The sequence below is a fragment of the Cynocephalus volans genome, chromosome 4 (assembly GCF_027409185.1).
Source record: "Cynocephalus volans isolate mCynVol1 chromosome 4, mCynVol1.pri, whole genome shotgun sequence".
NCBI classification, from domain to species: Eukaryota; Metazoa; Chordata; class Mammalia; order Dermoptera; family Cynocephalidae; genus Cynocephalus; species Cynocephalus volans.
This window is the reverse complement of record NC_084463.1, coordinates 160,727,709-160,746,423: the sequence shown is the minus strand read 5'-3', so window position 1 is coordinate 160,746,423 and position 18,715 is coordinate 160,727,709. Positions and strand designations below refer to the sequence as shown.

General features: G+C 46.6%; 1 long non-coding RNA gene across 1 annotated transcript; it reads right to left on the bottom strand.

Moving 5' to 3' along the window:
- Nucleotides 1–2,587: 2,587 nt before the first annotated feature.
- Nucleotides 2,588–8,377, bottom strand: LOC134377059 (uncharacterized). Its single transcript, XR_010023427.1, has 3 exons — nucleotides 6,293–8,377; nucleotides 5,377–5,684; nucleotides 2,588–2,671 (listed from the first exon to the last, which is right to left on the bottom strand). It is a non-coding gene; the product is annotated as an uncharacterized LOC134377059 (long non-coding RNA).
- Nucleotides 8,378–18,715: the final 10,338 nt, after the last annotated feature.

Here is an 18,715-nt window from a genome sequence, read left to right as displayed (position 1 = left end):
GTTAAACATTGGTGGTGACTTCATCCCTGCATTGGAGCAGGCAGAGGCAGAGGAGAAAAATAATCAGGCCAGAGGCTGGATGGAATTTTCCAAAGCTCATAAACGGGACCATTTGGGGTTGCTAAGGAAGGTCACCATGGAAACGGTCACGTGCGCCTGCCTTATGGTTATCCCAGGCTGGCTCAGGAACAGTGATGCAAGCTGCAGGCCCCTTCATTGGTCACCACCTTCCTCTTGCCACTGAAATCTGGCAGGAGGTTGGCTGAGTGCAGTTGCTGGGCTGGAGTTAGACTCTCCTCTTCCCCACCCAACAGGAACCTGCTGGAAGCTGTTGTTTTGAACCTGAGGAAGATGAAAATAGGCTGCCAAAAATGGAGCCATAGCAACTGCTTTCCTTTCTGAACTCCTTAGAAGTTAGTAGTTGACGTCTTTGCAGTTGAAGTACTTTTTCAAAGGCAGTAGAGAGCGTTACCGTTTTATACTGACGTAACCTTCTTCTTTTGAAGGTGAACTCTCTCATTTTCCAGAGTAGTCAAGGAATTTCTGAGCCTCTACCCGTGGCTCCGATTACCAACCCACCCCTGGGGACCTTGGTTTCTCTTGTAAAATTCATTCCAGGACTCACCACCTTCTAGGCTGGAGTGAAGCTCTGACTGGACCGAGTTTGCAAATGCTCAGTAAACTGTAAAGCTCTGTGTACTTGCCATGTGTCTTTATTTGACCAACACTGACATTAGCCTGAGGCAGAATGGCCCTATGAGGTGGGTGTGGGGGCAGCTGACTTGTTCAACAAAGCCCAGAGTCCTGACACAAGGTCCTTTGGAGTCTGACTTTTGTTCTGGCACCAACTGTCTCTGGGACATCAGCAGTTCATGTAAACCCCCAAGGACTCTTTTTCTCTTTCTGTAAAAGGATTCCTCTCTAGATACTTCAAGAGGCCTGTTCCAGCTCTGGCATTTCATGATCCTAAGTTAAAGGCCTGCCTGCTTTCCATAATTAATCTGTGAAACTCATTATCCCTATAGAAGGTAAAAATACAGGCAACTGCCCTACACTTGAAACAGAGTAAGGCCAGGCTTGTGAACCAAACTGACTCCATTTTCCCTGCAGAGGACACTTTGTTACTTTTCCACTTCTCAGTCATGAGACCCCCAAGACAAATGATTACCCCATGGGCTATCCTGACCAATTAGACTAAAATAAGAAAGGAAACAGATATTTACTGACTTGCAAAACCCCTCCCCAAGGCTTGTTTACCATAATTGTAAAAGTTACAGATTAACCTTAAGACCCCTTTAGGAATTCCCACCTGCGCACAAAGCATCAAAGTGACTGCTACAATGACCCTCCTGGGGTGACAATGATGAACATCACTGCCATCTTGAACCTCCTGAGCATGCACCCACGACACATCCAGGAAGAACAGAATGGACCACCTCCAGTGACACTGGCCTGTACCCCTTAACTCTTCTCCCTGTAAAAGGCCCTGAACAGCTCCCCTCGGGGCTAGCTTTACTGGCGCTACCCCCCCTTACGCATAAGTCTATCTCCTTTTTAAATAAAGCGTTGTTTGTTTTACAGCTGGGTACATCATTCATTTCTATGACTTTAGAATCCAAGAGCTTAATTTAATCACTGGCAAAAATTGGAAAGCTTTGGGCACCAGAGAAGACTAGCTGCAAGAGGCAAGTGGCCACTGGGACTATTTTGCTCCCATGTCTCTGCTGCTGGTAGATCTCTCCTGGAGTCCCTGGCGTAAATTCTGACAAGGCAAAGCTTTATTCTCTTTTACTCTCCTTTCTTCCCCTTTTCTTCCTCTTTAAAGTGACTGCTGGACAACTACAGCTTAACCTCCTCTCAACCTGTGAGAAGCTGCTTCCTCTGGCCAGCAGCAGCTTGCCCTGATGGGTAACTAGCAGAGGTGGGAAGGCCACTCCTACACCATGGAGATCATGCTCGAGCAGGTTTCCCCTGACAGGGGATGCATGAGAGTGGTGGGGGTTCATTCCCATGTCGCACAGTGACTGAAGTCTGGAAGCCACTAAAATTCTCTTTACGTTTCTCTGATTTCCTGAGCCCTCTTCTGCTGCTTAGTTGGATTGTATCTGCTACTATGTAGGCGCACCCTGGAGGGCTCCTGGCTATGCTTTGTTTCTCTGATTTAAATCTAGTCGGTACTTTTCTTCTTTGTGCCAACAACAGTGGGGAGAACTGCTTTTATCAATTACTGTGTTATGGAATATGTTGGCCCTGCCGATTGGGACTAGGATAAACTGGACCCCACTGCTCCTCTTTTCTCTTTGTTTGTTTGCTTGGTTAGACATTTAGTGGAGTACTGGTAATCTGAATGAACCTTTCAATCCTTGCACCAACTTTTGGACTTTCAGGTCATTTGTTTAATGCGAGAGGGCAAGCCGAGCCTGGCCTGACGGTAACACTCTGAGCGCTTTCTATGTGGCAGGCACTGTACACACATTAGCTCAATCTTCACAGCAACCTTAGAAGATGAGTATCATTATTATAGCCCCTTCCCATGTTACAGATGAAGAAACTGAAGCCCAGAGGAGTTAAGTAAACTTGCCTGAGGTTGTACAGCCAGTAAGAATCAAGGTCAAGATTTAAGCCTAGTGGTCTGGAAGCAAGTCCATGCAGCTATCTTTCTAGGCACCAGCTGAAATGAAGATGAAAACAACATGGGTTGGCTCATACGAGGTAAAAGATCGGGTGGGGCAAATCCTGGATGAGGAACCAAAAGCCCCAGGTTCTACTCTAGGCTCTGCCATAGTCACACAGCATGACCTCCAGCAAGTGCTCTTCCTCACTTGGCCTCAATTCTCCCATCTATAAAAACATGAAGTCAAACTAGATCTCTGAGGGCCTTTCTCCATCAAACACTCTCAGTCTTTGAGAGAAACCACCTCATAGGAGACAAGTGCCAGCCTGCCTGGGTCACAGAGCAAAGGACAGTGTCAAATGGCTGCCCTTGATCTCAACCTTTGAAAAAAACAAGGCTTAAGGATTGAAGCTAGGGCCCACAGACCAGTGCCAGTCCATGGTAATGTCTGCTGTGACTTTTAAGGAAGACTAAATGCATTACATTTTAAGACTGTCCTTCGTTGAAAAATTAAGCTCTTCCTGCATCTTTTTTTTTTTTTTTTTTTTAAAGATGACGGGTAAGGGGATCCTAACCTGTGGCCTTGGTGTTGTCAGTACTACACTCTCCCAAGTGAGCCACGGGCCGGCCCTCTTCCCACATCTTTGATGTTATAAAAAGTCCTTTTCCTGGGCCGGCTCGTGGCTCACTTGGGAGAGCGTGGTGCTGACAACATCAAGTCAAGAGTTGAGATCCTGGGCCGGCCCGTGGCTCACTCGGGAGAGTGTGGTGCTGATAACACCAAGGCCCCGGGTTCGGATCCCATATAGGGATGGCCGGTTAGCTCACTGGCGGAGCGTGGTGCTGACAACACCAAGCCAAGGGTGAAGATCCCCTTACCGGTCATCTTTTAAAAAAAAAAAGAGTTGGGCCGGCCCGTGGCTCACTCGGGAGAGTGCGGTGCTGATAAAAAAAAAAAGAGTTGAGATCCCCTTACCTGTCATCTTTAAAAAAAAAAAAAAGGCCTTTTCTTATGAAATGGTGATGATAGTACATGGTAGTTTGCTTTAATGTTCTTACTTGGGAAAAGTTGGCAAACCATATGTCAATATGTCCAATTAAAAAAATTTTTTATTATGGAAAATTTCAAACATAAAACAGTAATAATGGGCTGGCCAGTTAGCATAGTTAGTTAAGAGTGCTGCCTCAGTAACACCAAGGTCAAGGGTTCAAATACCCAAGCCAGCTAGCCACCAAAAAAACAAAAGCGTAAACAAACAAAAACAGTAATAACGATGTTTAATGAATCCCCCATGTTATCCACCACCCAGCTTCAACAATTACAAACCCTTGGCCACTGTTGTTTCATCTAAACTCCCAATTCATAAAGTGGATAAGAGTATGACACCCCAAAATTTGCTACTTTGGCATAAGGATTATTTTGAGAGTCAACAGATGGAGAAAGACGCCTTTCTGGAGCTTCGCTTATCTGACTAAAAGCAGAAACTCCTAAGAAATGTCAACTGCCATAAATCTCTTCTCTCAGGGAAGTTTTATGGCCAGAAAGAAGATAGAAAGTTGGCACCAAGACAAAACTGCACAAACGAATCTTACTAAATTAGCAGTTATCTATTAATTTCCCCCGTACATTTACCGTCTCACAGTTTGGAGCCCCTAGAAACTTAAAACCTTTTTTCTGAGCTGGTGGGTTAGTTCACATAGGAGAACGTGGTGCTTATAGCACCTAGGTCAAGGCTTCAGATCCCTGTACCAGCTAGCTGCCAAAAATAAATAAATAAATAAACTGAACTTCTTTCTCTTCTTTTTCATCACATCAGTTTATTGCTCTTTGTTAAAAAAGGTATACAGGCTCTCAGACCTATCCAAGTCTTTGGGTCTTCACTTCTTTTCTAGGAAGACCCCCTGTGTCATGTAAAAATTAAAATAGCAGGTAAAATGCGTATGCCTTTTCTACTGTTAATCTGTCTTTTGTCAGTCTTATTGGCAAGGCCCCAGGCAATGAGCCTAAGAGGGTAGGCAACTTGTCTGAGCTGTTTTTTTAAAAAATTGATTATGCAGGGGCCAGCTCATGGTTCACTTGGTAGAGTGTGGTGCTGATAACACCAAGGCCATGGGTTCGGATCCCATATAGGGATGGCCGGTTGGCTCATTGGGTGAGCGTGGTGCTGACAGCACCAGGTCAAGGGTTAAGATCCCCTTACCGGTCATCTTTTAAGAAAATAAATAAATAAATAAATAAATAAATAAATATAATACAAATTGATTATGCATATTCATGGGATACAAAGCTGACTATCACCACCTGTGCCCAAGATGTGATGATCAGATCAATACTATCAGCATGCCCACCACCACAAATTGCAGTTATTCCCCACGTCCCCCACCCAACTCTCCCTGACCTCCCTCTCCCATCCCCTCTCCCCCCCAATTGCCTGAGTTTTTGTTGGTGTTGGCTGGCAGTAGAGGGATGAACCCTTGACCTTGGGGTTATCAATACCATGCTATAACCAACTGATGTCTCAGTTGTTATTTTGAAGCAAATCCCAGACATCATATAATTTCATCTGCAAAAAATTACATTAGCATTTTCACACCTAAAAAAAATTAATGATACTTCTTTAATATCAATCTTCAAACATACAATTTATCTCATTTTTTAATAATTGGTTTGTTCAATCAGAATCTAAACAGAATCCACACATTTCTTTTGCATGATATGTATCTTAAGACTTTATTATATTCTATAGGTTTCCCCTTCCCACCTTTTCTCCTCCTGCAATTTGTGCTGAAGAACTTGGGTTGTTTGCCCTTAGAGTTTTCCACATTCTTAATTTTGCGGATCATATCCGCGTGGGGTGCTGTAACATTCTCTGTCCCTGCATTTCCTGTAAACAGATGATTAGCTCTAGAGGTTTCATCCAATTCAGTTCCTTTTGTTGTTGTTGGCCGCTGGCTGGCCAGGAATCCAAACCCTTGACCTTGGCCAGCCCTTTTTATTGATTTTTGTATTCCCTTTTCTAAAAAAACAAGAATATTTTAAGATCCAGGGTTTGATCCCAGTACCGGACAGCTGCCAAAAAAAAAAGAGAGAGAGAGAGAGAGAAAGAGAGAGAGAGAGAGAGAATATTTTATAGATGGTGTTGAAATCATCCAGTTTAAAAATACAATTCCTAGCCATGTAAACCAAAAAGCTGGGAGCCACACTCCTCTGATGGGAGTTCAGTCCATCTATTCCTCTTTGGTTCTAGGCCTCACCCTTGGGTATAACCAGGATCCCACAAAGCTCCTTCCTTGACCCTGCAGAGCTGCAGGCTCTGAGTCATTCCTTGGCTTCCTGTCGCTGCTGCTGAGGCTGCCATGCTAACGCCACCAGCGCCTTCAGCCAGGAAATCTGTTATGGGCAATCGACAGCTACCACATCCCCATATGAAGACCTATGTGAGAAGTTTCTCATATATTAACTGCCAGCAAAAGGCTTACTTTCTCTGAGGAATTGGGTTGCTTTTTCAAGAGACAAGAAGAACCATGCAACTAGTTCTGTTTCCTAATTTGGCTCGCAGGAAGCTCAAAGCTATAACTGAGGCACAACTTTGGCAGTGATACAGGATTCTGGCCTTTTTCCTAGTCTTATCTTCTAAGCCTACATGAATTTTCTCTGCCTGGTTTTCATCTATTTACCTGTATGTTGATAAGATGACTCCAATCCTTTGTGTAAAAGGTAGATATGAAGAGATAAAGAAAAACAGGGTTAGCCAGTTGGCTCAGTTAGCTAGAGCGTGGTGCTGGTAGCACCAAGGTCAGGGTTTGATCCCGGTACAGGCCAGATGCAAAAAAAAAAAAAAAAAAAAATTAGTAGCAGAGCAGGATCTCGTTTTCTTGACTTCTAGCTTCAATTCTTTACATGAAAAAAAAAAAATCCTTATATTACCTGGGACAGAACTTCATTCACTTAACAAACACCCTCCACAGAAGGTACAGCTAGTAAAAAATAAGGTAGAAAAAGGTAAGGCTTCTGCATTCCTGAAGCTTACATTCTAGTGGACAAGTCAGACAACAATCCCAGTGAATAAGCAGCATTGGAAGTGTTCTAAAAGAAGGTGATGGAATAAAGAGAACTAGAATTGGGGACCAATTTTGCACAGGGTGGACAAGGAAGGTGACATCTGAGTGGGTAGCTGAAGGAAGACAACGAGCCAGCTTAGAGAAGAGCAGGGGGAAATTCCAGATGGAAGGAAGAACAAGGGTGGGCAGAGGTCAGGGTCACAGAGATGTCTCTGTGGGAGGTGGGCTGCTCCTCAGGCCAGGAGGAATGTTCTTTCCTCCTCGATCCATGCAGGAAGTCTCCTGGTAACAGGCCACCTGCCTTTTGCTTACAAGTTTGAAATATGCAGCGGTTATCCCTGCCTCCAGATTCTGACCACCACCGCCTGCATTGAAACAAATGACCACGTCTCTCCTCCTGGGTAATGGCCCCAGGTGTTGGCTGAATCTCAGAAACAGTGGTTGAGGGCCGGCCTGTGGCTCACTCGGGAGAGTGTGGTGCTGATAACACCAAGGCCACGGGTTCGGATCCCACATAGGGATGGCTGGTTGCTCACTGGGTGAGCGTGGTGCTGACAACACCAAGTCAAGGGTTAAGATCCCCTTACCGGTCATCTTTAAAAAAAAAAAGAAAGAAACAGTGGTTGAGACCCGCTCTAAGGTTGCAGAAACCCTGGCTCCCTGCACAAGGCAGTCTCTTCCATGAGGCCTGCTCTTCCAGCTGTGCCCCAGCCAGACCCAGGTTTCACCTGGCCCAGCCCAGCTCCTATTTCAAAGCTCAGGAATCAGCTTTCACTGGGCATTGGTGCAAAAACTGTTACCAAGCACCTTGGAGCGGGAGTCAGGCTCAAATCAAGAGGCTCCACCCTCTCCCACTTATGGAAATGTAGATGTGGTCAGTACTGATGGGGGGAAGTCCGGAAGTCTGCAGGGCAGAGAAGAGAGGCTTAACCCAGCATGCTGCTAAGAGGGCTTCCAGGGGAAAGTGATTCACACACTCAGAAAAATCCTGAAACATCAACTTGGTTTTGTCATGGCTAAATCCTCATTATGTAAACCAGTGCCCAGTCTTTCACACACAGTAGGTGCTCTGTAAACACTGGTTGAATGAATGAATAGGCCAGGCATAAGGGGGTGTTAGCTTAAGAACTTTCTCAGTATTAATAGGTAGTGAGTTTCTTATTAGTCAGAGGAACCAAGGAGCTGCTGGATGGCCCCTTGTCTGGATTCCCATCTTGGGGAGGGGCAATGGATTACTAAGGAGAGCCTAAATCCCTTCCATCACAGGGTGCTGTGAGGGTAACCCAGAATAACCTGGAGTGGGGGAGCAGTGTTTGGCTACTCAACCACGCCAGTTGTGGAGCTAGGGCTGGGTCTCCAGCTCACAGACCCCTCAAGCCCGTTCACAGACTGGGTCACAAACCCTTCACATGCCAGGCTAGGCCCCCAGACCCCTCACGGGCAGGTCAATGAGCTGGGTAACCAGCAAACATCCCTGGAAGCCGTAGGTTGGAAAACACGTCCCCAAGCGCCGCGGCCACCGAAGGCAGTCAACTCCAGCCCAGGCGGCGGCACTGCGCAGACGCACTAACTCCACCCACCCACACACCACTTGTTCACTGAACCACCCCCAACCGGACCTGAGGCGAGGGGAGCCTGAGCAAGTTATTCTATTTTCCCAACAAGCAGGTCCAAACGAAGCCATCCACATTCGCTGGCCTGTCTGCTGAACTTTGAATCCCAGACCCCCCTGCGCCCCGCAGCCGCCGGCCTTCTCCACGCGCTCACCCACCAGAGGGTCCGCACGTGCTCAGGAGCCCCCCAACCCCCGGCCCCCATGCCTGAGAAGCCCTGGCCCCGGCGCCTCCTCGTCGCACAGCCCAGGCTGGAGAAGACCGGCGCCGGGCGGGCGGCCGAGTCGACAGGGCGCGCTCGCTCGCAGGCTGGGGCTCCCGCAGCTGGAGCTCTCGCGTCACCGTCGCCCGCGCCCCTGGGGTTGGGGAGGACGCGGGGAGGAAGGGGCCCGGGCGCCTGCCACGAGCGCAGCTGAGGACCCCACCCCTCCTTCCCTCCGACCTCCTCTCCCTCTAGGACGGTCGTCCTCTCAGCAGTGCCTTGACACCCGATTCTCACAGAGGCCAAGTGACCTGCCCAAAGAGGCGCAGCTCCCAGCCCCGTGCTGTCCCCCCAGCCTCCAAGCCCTTAAACCGAAGTGCCACGGAGGGTCACAAAACACAGTGGTTCCTGGGCTTGCGGAGGCCGGAAAGGAAGTGGGGCCGAGTGGGGAGCTGGTAGGGGCTCCCAGAGAAGGCATTCCCGAAAGGACTGCTCCGAGCTGGGGACGGAGGCCCAGTTCTCCAGGGAGGACAGGGCGGTCCCGGTGGAGGGAACAGGGAGGCCCCGTCCGAGCAGGCAGGGAACGTGCGCGGAGGGGAGCAGGGAAGGCAGGGCCCGGGAGGGCTTGGCGGGGTGGACGAAGTGGGGTGCCACGGACGGCTGCTGGTCTAGTGTCTATAAGAAGGGGCTGGTGGCGCGGGACCAAGGGGGAGGCAGGAGCCTGAGGCGCTGGCCCCTGGGATGCAGCCCAGCCGAGGCGCGCACGGGCCGGAGAGCTGCTCGGGAGTGCGCGCGCGTGCGCAGAGCACGGCCGACCTTCCCAGGCGCCCCACATTCCCGCTTCTCCCCCCTGGGGTGCCTGATCCTGGGCCTCGCCAAGCTCCTCCCCTCAGCGCACCCCCAAGTCTGCGCGACCCCTCCCCATCCGTCCTGAACTCCAGCCACGTGCCTTCTCTGGGCTCCCATTTTGTGTGCTGAGCCCAGGGTTGCTCGTTCTCGACCCCTTTCCGCCCCGTAGACGCCGCTCTCCGGCCTGGAACCCCTGGGATTCCCCGATCTGTGAGGCCGGGACAGAGGCAGAAGCGGAGGGAGAAGGGGCGCGGGCGCCTCTCAGCCAACCCGCGTGGAGGCCGCTGGACCTCGACACAGTCCCGCAGATTGGCCCGGCCGGCGCCGCGCCAGAGCCTTCGGGGGTGACTCAGCCGCGTGGCGCCTCAGGTGACTGTCGCCCCAGGGGCTTCTGGGCGTCCCCGCGCCTCGGGAGAGCGCGCTGCCTCCCTCCCCCCGCGCTGGGTGGGCTGGCCGTCGCCTCCACCAGGTCCTCTCACCCCGCCAGTGTCCCCGTGTCCCGCGGCCAGGGCGGGGGTCTCAGACGGCCGCGAAAGAGGCCGCACTCCTGGGGGCTGGAGCCCCGGCGGGGGTGGAGGGAACCGCTTTCCTGCCCACTCGGCCTAGTTTTGTCCTTTAATAGCTCCGGGCGGGTGTCGTGGTCTCGCTTCCAAAGGCGGGGAAAGAGGGTCTGGGTGGGCGCGCGGGGGCGCGGGGCCGGGAGGGTCGGGGGAAGCCCTGTGGCCGGGACGACCGTGGAAGGAAGGGGCGAGGCAGGGCCCCCTTGATCCCCTCAGCGCCTGCCCACTCTGCCCCCTTCACTTCTCCCTTCCTGCACCCACCGCGGCCGCCTCCCCAGGCCTGGGCCTCTCCGAATTCTCTCTCCTCTGTACCCGCTCCCGCCTCCCCTGAGCCCCCACATTGTCTGCTTTTGGGAAACTTTTGATAAGCCAGACTTTGGTCCTATCCCATCCATGGCCTTGCTGAATAAACCCAGGCTTTTCTTGGGTTACATCAGGCCCTTCAGGACTTGGCTGCCCCTCTCTGCTCCAGCTTTTCCTGGTGCCACCTCTCACCCGAGGACACCGTCACCCCCAATCCGGGTGAACTCCAGTTTGTCCTTAAGATGTGTGCTCAGCCCAGTGGTCTTGAAAACCTGGGTGTGAGTCCCACTGCTGACTTAGGGAGAGAACTGATTTGTTCGTGCTCTCTGGGGCCCAGCTAAGGGCACTAATATGTGCCAGGCCCAGAGTGTCTCCTCAGAGCTCAGAATGCCACCACCAAGTGTGGTCAGTCCGCTGTTGGCCAGCTCTGACCAGTAACTCTAGGAAAACTTAGGTTTGCTGAGAATCATTGGGAATGGCAGAAAAGCTTCTGAGAAGGGGTTAATTAATACTCCTCAGGCAGGCCTGTGGCTCACTAGGGAGAGTGTGGTGCTGATAACACCAAGGCCACAGGTTCAGATTCCTATATAGGGATGGCCGGTTAGCTCACTGGGTGAGTGTGGTGCTGACAACACCAAGTCAAGGGTTAAGATCCCCTTACCAGTCATCTTTAAAAAAAAAACAAAAAAAAAACCTCTATTAATAAAGAGAAAAATCTAAAATTTGAAAATAAGGCAGAAGAGGCTGACGGGTTGGCTTAGTTGATTAAAGTGCAGCCTCATAAAGCCAAGCTCAAGGGTTTGGATCCCTGTACCAACCAGCTGCCATAAATGAATGAATGAATGAATGAATGAATGTACAGGCCAGCAAAAAATAGATGAAAATAAGGCAAAAGGATGACTGCTAGTCCCAACAGATTCTCTAGAGAAGGCACCTAAGTTTGGACTTATTCACCATTGACTAGGGCCAGGCTCTGTGATAAGCAGATTGATAAGATGTAAATAGATTCAGTCAGGTCAACAAGATGACCCAGGGTAATGGGTTTATTACTCTGTAGGACCTTAGTTACTTTTTTCTTTGCTTTTTTTGCAGCTGGCCTGCCAGGGATCCGAAACCCTGACCTAGGTGTTATAACACTGTGCTCTAACCAACTGAGCCAACCAGCCAGCTCTAGACATTAGTTACTTTTGTCTGTAACTCAGCAGTCATTCCAGCACATTTTTTTCCCAGTGTCGCTGAATACTTCTGTCTCTCCAGTTCTTTTTTTTTTTTTTTTTTTTTTTTTGTCCTTTTCATGACCGGCACTCAGCCAGTGAGTGCACCGGCCAGTTCTATATAGGATCCGAACCCGCGGCGGGAGCGTCGCTGCGCTCCCAGCGCCGCACTCTACCAAGTGCGCCACGGGCTCGGCCCACTCCAGTTCTTTTTGAACTAGCTTTTCCACCATGATGGTACCCTCCTTAATGTGTTAAGTAATCTTTGACACATACTCTTTACTAAAGACAGTCTTATTTTTAGCTTTGAAAATTATATCGTGTGACACATCTGGACACTGTCTCACCAAGATGTCCAATCGGACTCAGCTGCCAGAGCCAATTTAAACTTTGTTGTAGGAAACACAAACCTCATGGGCTCACCTAAAACACTGACTCGCCAGCCTCAGACTTCCGGGCTTCATCCTGTGACTTAGTATTATTATCTTATTTATTTAGAAATACCCTAGTAAATGGATACTTCCTTCTAATAAAAAAAAAATTTTTTTTTTTTTGGCAGCTGGCCAGTACTGGGATGGACCCCTGGACTTTGGTTTTATCAGCACCACATTCTAACCAACTGAGCTAACTGGCCAGCCCCTTGTTGTAAAATTCAAACAATAAAGTTAAAGTCCCTTGAACTATCACCTCCCATCCTAGGCCTCTCCTAAAGTTGATTACTGTTATTATCCTCACGCATACACACACATATACATATATACTGCAGAATGACAAATATGTATATATGCATAAATGCATATATTAAATAATGTGCTTGTGTATTATGTGTGCATATATACACACATATATGTATACATACATACTCTAATATGTGTATGTATAGTATATACCCAATATAAATACATTATCATTTTAGTGGTTGGGGGATTTTTCCTTTATAAAAGGTTATTACACTGGAGATAATTATTTTGCAACTTGCTGTTTTTTATTCAAAAATACCATCTATTTTGGTACATGAGACCTACATTACTCTTTTTAACTACCAACATTGCAACATAAACTATAAAATAACTAAGAATAAATTTTTTAAATGTGGGAGACTTTATGTAGAAAGTTGTTAAAGAATTTGTTATTTTAAAATAACATTGTATTTACAGCCTTGTAATATTGATAAATTTTATGAACAATGAAATGTATGAAGTAAAAAGTGAAAGTCCATACACACACAGCCCAAAGCCACAGCACTGTGTTTTTCCAGGCCTTTTGCCTACCTTTATAAGCATATTTCTGGAACTTGCTTTGGAGGATTGAGTTAAATCACTTCCTTACAGGGGGTTAAGCACATCTATAAATAGCTGTGATGCATCATGGGCGTGAAAAATGCTGTAGCTGAGGCACCCAGCGCATTGGGAACCCACGTCAAGGAGACAGTCACGAGCATGGGGTGGCTTCTGAGAGGGCGTGGGACTTTAATTAGGCCCGGAAGAATGAGTTGGTGGATAAGTTGGACAGGACATTCCAGGCAGGGGACTTGGTCTGGAGGTGGCATAATTATTTCTTTCTTTCTTTTTTTTTTTTAAAGATGATGAGTAAGGGCATTTTTTTTTTTTGACCGGTAAGGGGATTTCAACCCTTGGCTTGGTGTTGTCAGCACCGCACTCTCCTGAGTGAGCCACAGGCCAGCCCTGGGGATAATCATGATAATCATTTCTAAGCAACAAAACCCAGACAAGGGTGATACTGAGGGTCCACAGAGAGGAGTTTGGGGCTGAGCCAAGAGGCCCCCAGAGCCTGTGTCCTGGCCCCGGCCTTAAGGAGAGCCTGGCTAGAAGCCAGTGGCCACAGCCAGACCAGCCATAGAGTTCCAGCTCCAGGAAACAGCAAGGGTCCAGGCAGCGGGTGCACCCTCAGGGTGGGGACCATAGAAGAGCTCCTCTTTGCTGCACAGACAGGAAGTCTGTACCTGAAAAAGGTCTTCCCAGAATGCTGGACCTGGAAGCATGCTTGCAGGAATGGCAAATACCCGTGCTGCAACCCCTGCTCCACGCCTGCACTCCTCTGCCCTGCGAGGGAGTCCCAGAACTCTGCAGGCAGCCACCAGCAGTCAGTGGGAGCTGGCGGGGGAAGTGGATCAGCCTCCTCTCTCTGCCATCTCATAAACTGGCAAACGGATATCCAGAAGCGGGGAATGATTGTCCTGAGTCCCAAGTCCCAGTTCTGGCCCTGGGAGTCCCTTCAGGGAGTGCACACTGCCCCCTAGGGAACTGGTGTGTGTGGTGCAGTTGGGCGGTGTGGGTTTTCTTTTCCCCTTAAAAGAGACATGCCCAAAGTCCTTCATTATCTTGCTCAAAGTCACACACTAAGAAATGTCAGCATTAACGAAGTAGGGCTAGTCTGGGTCGCCAGACCTCCTTTGGTTTCACGTGAAGCCCCCACTATACCCCAAAAGGGCCTAAGCAAAAAGGGGTATTTATGGTATCATGTAACTAAAAAACCCAGGAGTGGTCTCTGCCCGCAGGCACAGTTGGGTCCAGGTAGTCTACCACGCTCTCCATCTTGAGGTTCTGCTGCCCTCTGGCTTGGCCTCTTTCTCAGACAGGCCTTCTCTCATCTCTTGGATAAAGTGTTTTTTTTTTTTTTCGTAAAAAATAAACAAGAGATGCTTGCTCAGAAATTCCTTGGAGGTATTTCAAAGTTATCCAAATACCAGATTCATCTGACAACCGCCACTAAACTGGAAGCAAAAAGCTGGTGTCAAAGCCAAAGCAAAACAGTCAGACCAGGCCAGAAGAAATATAAAGGGGGATGTGACATGTGACATTCAAGGGATCAGAGGCCAGGTGTTCAAGTTCATCATGGGTTCAGGAAACAGGTGATCTGCGGGTGCTGAATAGGAAGGGAAGGGCCAGTAGGTTCTCTGCCCAGCTCAGTCCTAACTCACAGGTGAGGACAGGCATGACCTTGACTCATTTCCCATGCTCTGTAACTGGAGGGCTTTCAAGCTGCTCCTTCCTTTCTGTAGCTTGTGCTGTCTTGTGTGCCTCATGTTTGCATGGTGTCTCTGCTTCTAGCTCTTTTCCATTTTCCTGCTGAGCCCTGCGAGCTCTTCCTGTGTTTCCAGATCCTCCTGTTCTCCCTTACGTTATTGGCAGACAGAGAGTCACATTTGGGCAGGAGTGGCCAGAGTGGGGCATTTTCAATCAGAGGGACTCTACATATTTCATGGCCTCCTGTGGGTCTCTTCTGGCTTTGGGGATTTTCGTGGGCATCTGTGGTTTGCAGAGGAGTTAGGTTCACCTTGTATTGAGCTGTGAAGTGTTGTCCACAGATGTCTGGCTGGTTGTACAGGGTTAACTTGCAGTGAGAGGCAGTATCTATGAGAGATAGGCAAGGTCATTTCACAGAGCCCAGTCCACCTGTGTGGGAAGCTGTTCTTTTTTTCAGATCTCCTTCCTAGACTCAGGCTCTGGCTAGAGTCAAGGTACTGATATATGTGGAGGGTACTAACATTAATAAAGTGCATGTATTTCACAGGACCTTAACCTTTAGCCTAGTAGGGCCATAGCCCTTAGTTTAGAAGGACCACAGCCCTTAGATCAGGCTGTATCTTAGTAGGACAATAGTCCTTAGCTGTTAGAAGGGCCAAAGCCCTTTAGTTTAGGCTGTAGCATAGTAGGACCACCGTCCTTAGTTTTAGCAAGGCCAAAGCCTTGTAGTTTGAGGAAGAACCTAACCTTTTAGTATTGCACATAGAAATGCTAAGCTTGGAAGAAAACAGAAAACTTTCACAGGACTAAAAAGTCTCTGGTGTGGATATGAAAATTATAACACATAGGGCCAGCCTGTGGCTCACTTGGGAGAGTATGGTGCTGATGACACCAAGGCATGGGTTCAGATCCCTATATAGGGATGGCTGGTTGCTCACTTGGAGAGCATGGTGCTGACAACACCAAGTCCCCTTACTGGTCATCTTTTATTTATATTTATTTATTTATTTATCTATTTTTTGCTCTCCCAAGTCCTAGAATAGTCAGAATAACTGAAAACAAATAACACTGGAAAACTTATTTCATATGGATCTTTTGCATTTTCACATGCCCCCCCCCCCTTTTTAATTGGGAGACTGGCTCGTACAGGGATCAAACCCTGGACCTTGTTATTATCATCACCATGCTCTAACCAACTGAGCTAATCAGCCAGCCCCTCACATGAATTTCTGAGATAGGTTGCCAGTTTTTATTAAAAAGCCTACTTGGAGTTTGACTGGTATTGCATAGAAGAGTCTATTTGGGAAGAATCAACATCTTAACAAAATTGGGCTTGGTATATTCTTATCTCAGTACTTAGATGGTATATCTCCATCTACTTGGTCTCCTTCAATATCTCTCAGTTATATTTTGTAATTTTCAGAGGACAGATCTTGCCAGTCGTTTTTCCAATTCATCCCTAAGTATTTCACTTTTAAAATGCTATTAGAAATGTTATTGTCTTTTTAAAATTTCAGTTTCCAATGGCTCATTGCCAGTATATAGAAATAATGCAAAAGTCTTCTCTTATCTGTGGAGGATGCGTTCCAAGACCCCCAGTGGATGCCTAAAACTGCAGATAGTATTAAACACTAGATATACTATGATATACTATGTTTTTTCTTACACATATACCTATGATAAAGTTTAATTTATAAACTAGGCACAGTAAGAGATTAACAACAATAACTAAAAATAAAAAAGAACAATTATAACAATATGCTATTCATAATTTCACAGATAGAAGATTTGTTTTTACCATAGGGCTTAGCAACCTCTGCATACGATTTGTTTTCTCTTGAGAACTTTCACCTTTTCATCTACAGGAAGCATTTTATCACTTCTCTTTGGCATATTCAAATTGCCAGCATCATAACTCTTTCACTTTGGAGTCATTATTAAGTAAAAAAGGGTTACTTGAACACAAGCACTAAGATCTGTGTGGAATATACTGAAAAGCATATGTACTTCACAGGGCCTGGTTTTCCAAAGCCTTGCAGTTTCAAATATTGACCTTGCAGAGGACTGGGAATTTTCCTCAGGCTATAAGTCTCTGGTTTGAGATAAAGATTTGTGGCACAGCAGGTTGCTGGCTCAAAGACAGACTACTTACTGATTGTTATGTAAAGATACTAAGAAATTGCTATAAGCAGGAACGTTTGCTAAGATCAAGCTTCTGTTGATAAGACCACTTAATTGTCTACTAGAATGTCATCTGGCTTGTTTCACTGAAAGTTACCAGCCTATACTGTTAAACTATAACCCCACCTATGTCTCTTCCTGTAACTTCTTGGTCTGGAAAATAAATGCAGGAAGAGAACCCCAATTTGGCGTTACTTTCCCAAGGAAGGGATGCCTCTTGCTTGAGTGTTCCTGTGGGAGATTAACCACTTCAGGGCTTCTCACTGCTCAGAAGAGATGGGCTTTGAGTAATCCTTTGCATCTCCGTCACCCAGGGGAAGTGGGGTGACAAATCCGTGGGGGGCAAAGAACACAAAGCAACAGATCCGGTGACAGTTGATCTGATCACTTAGATGGCTACTAAGTGACTAACAGGCAGACAGCATATACAATGTGTATACACTGGACAAAGTGATGATTCATATCCCAGGCAGGGTGAAGCAGGATGGTGTGAGATTTCATCATGCTACTCAGAATAGTGCTCAATTTAAAACTTATGAAATGTTTATTTCTGTAATTTTCCATTTAATATTTTTGGAACATGGTTGACCACGGGTAAATGAAACCATGGAAAGTAAAACCATGGAGGGGGGGAGGGCTACTGTATTTGATTTTTGTATTGATCTTATATCCTGCAACACTGCTAAACTTAGTTCGAGAAGCTTTTTAAAAATTAATTAATTAATTAATTAATTAATTCAAAAGATGACCGGTAAGAGGATCTTAACCCTTGACTTGGTGTTGTCAGCACCACGCTCTCCCAAGTGAGCCAACCGGCCCTCACTTTTATTTTTTTTAAGTTTGTTAAAGTGGTTTCAAGGTGAAGTACAGGTTAAGCATCCCTCACCCAAAAATCCCAAATCCAGAGTGCTCCATAATCTAACACTTTCTGAGTGCTGACATGATGCTCAAAGGAAATGACACTGGAGCATTTTGGATTTCAGGATTTTGGATTAGGGATGCTAAACTGGTATGTAGTCTACAAATATCCCCAAATCCTAAAATATCTGAAATTTGGAACACTTCTGTTCCCAAGCATTTTGGATAAGAGATACTCAACCTGTAATGAGGTTAGCATTTATTCCTCATTACTCTTTTTTTAGTGCTATGGTTTGAATGTTTTCACCTTCCAAAACTCATGTTGAACTTAATCCCCAAAGTGGCAGTATCCAGAGGTGGAGCTTTTAAGAGGTGATGGTGTTATGAGGGCTCTGCCCTCATGAATGAATTAATCCATTCATGGATTAATGGGTTAATGGATTAATGGGTAATCACAGGAGTGAGACTGGTGGCTTCATAAGAAGAGAAAGAGAGACCTGAATTAGCATGCTCAACCCTTTAGGACTCTCACAGAGAGTTCCCACCAGCAAGAAAGCCCTCGCCAGATGAGGCCCCTCAACTTTGGACTTCCCAGACTCCAGAACTGTAAGAAATAAATTTCATTTCTCCCAAGAAAAATAAATGATAAGTGTTAGAGGTGATGGATATGTTAATTAACCTGATTTAATCATTACACATTATATACATGTATTGAAACATCACACAGTACACCATAAATCTGTATAATTATTATGTGTCAATTTACAAAAGTTAAAAAAAAGAAATAAATTTTATTTATTTATAAATTACCCAGTTTCAGGTATTCTGTTATAAGCAACAGAAAATGGACTAAGACATTTAGTTTTTTTAAAAAAGTTTTTCTTAAACAGTTGTTTTGTCTTTTCAAGTTTCTGTGCATAACTGCCACTTCAGTCACTCATCACTTCAAAGCCTCTGAAGAGAAGTGGCCATTTGGCCTTGGGGATATCTGAGCAGAGTCCTTGTGTACCTGGGTTGTAGGACCCACCAGAGGTACTGCTCACCTGCTACAAAATACACTGGGAAGGTGTTCATGTGTGATACAAATGAACAACTCTATCATTTATCAGCAGGACAAATAAAAAGTACCTTGAAAATGCAACACAAAAGACTTGAAAAAAAATTAAAGTAATCCAGTTTGGATATATAATCAAAAAACTTTACTAGGTGAATAGTAAAAAGAGGGTATAACATAGAATTAAGCACTTTTCTAGTAAAGTATATCTACAAGCT